Source organism: Babylonia areolata, chromosome 22 (genome assembly GCF_041734735.1).
Source record: "Babylonia areolata isolate BAREFJ2019XMU chromosome 22, ASM4173473v1, whole genome shotgun sequence".
NCBI lineage: Eukaryota > Metazoa > Mollusca > Gastropoda > Neogastropoda > Buccinidae > Babylonia > Babylonia areolata.
The window spans coordinates 24605762-24607174 of NC_134897.1; positions in this window are offsets into that span (position 1 = coordinate 24605762).

Below are 1413 nucleotides of genomic sequence, written 5' to 3' on the forward strand. Positions count from 1 at the left end.
ACAAATCCATATACGCTACACCAACCCAACGCGCTTAGTCAGGCCTTGAGAAAAAAACAAGAAAAAAACAAGTGAATAAAAAAAAAAGGTGAATAAATAATGAATAAATAATAGATAAAAAAAAAGAAAAAAGGTGAATAAATAATAGATAAATAATTTTTTTTTTTTTAAAAGAAAAAAAGACTACTACTACTAATAATAATATGTATAAGGCGCAAAAACTTGGTGAAGTCAACTATAAGTGTACATAAATAAATAAATAAATAAATAAATAATAATTTTATTAAAATTGACTTACAAAAGAAATGAATTAAAAAAAAAATTAAAAAAAGCATTGAAATATCCTCACTGCAGCTCTTCATCGGCCATCTTGACAGCATGTCAGTTTCTCTGTGGTGTTGTGTGACAAGAGCTTGAGGATTTTGTTGGAAAAATTAATGTCCAAGCTTGAAAACCATGGTAAAGTGAGCAGAAGGTTAGAACATTTTGTCCCTGATGTTCGCCTTCTCATAAACTCCGTGAAATAGCAATCAAGATTTTGTCTTGACATTTGCCCTCACATTAACTTGGTGAAATGACAATCAATCTTAAATAGTGATAATATGGATTAAAAGAAAAAAAAAGTTTTTTTTTTAATATAGCGTTCAAAATTGCACGATGCAACTTGGTGCGTTGCACACACTCCACTCACACATTTCATGCACTGGCACCTCTATCTCAGACACCATTCTCATACACACAGTCTGTAAAATAGCCTAGGGATTGCTTTTTAAAGATTGAAAATGAATATGTCTTCAATTATGGGTTTTTTTTTGTTTTTTTGTTTTTAAATCACACAGAGTTGGCAAGAGTTTCCACGGTTTTTAGGGCAGTGAAACTAAAACTGAAACTGACACCATGTTTCCCATCTGTCTTTATTTTATATTTTTGATGTTTTAAGAGTTTTTAATGGAAGAACAGAGTTCAGTTCTAGTTCAGGATGACAGACCAGCAGCATAACCCAGCATACTTAGTCAGTCCTTGAGGGGTGGTGGGGGGGTGGTGGTGGGGGGAGGGGTGTTGGGGGTGGGGGGGTACTTAAACAAATGAGTAGATACATCATTAAGTTAATGAAGAAGTAGATAAATGAATAAAGAAAGAAAGAAAGAAAATTTTAAAAGAAATGGAATTAGAATAAGAATTTATAAGCAGATAGATAAAGATTTTTTTGAATGTAGAAAAATAAGTAAGAAAAAACAAACAAACAGTGGCAATAACAGTAACAAATAAACAAATAAGCAAATAGATGTGAACACACACACACATATGAACACACACTCACACACACACACACATACACACACATGTTCACACACACACACATACAAATGCACAACAGATGTGCAACAAATATGCAGTTTTACAGATATGAAA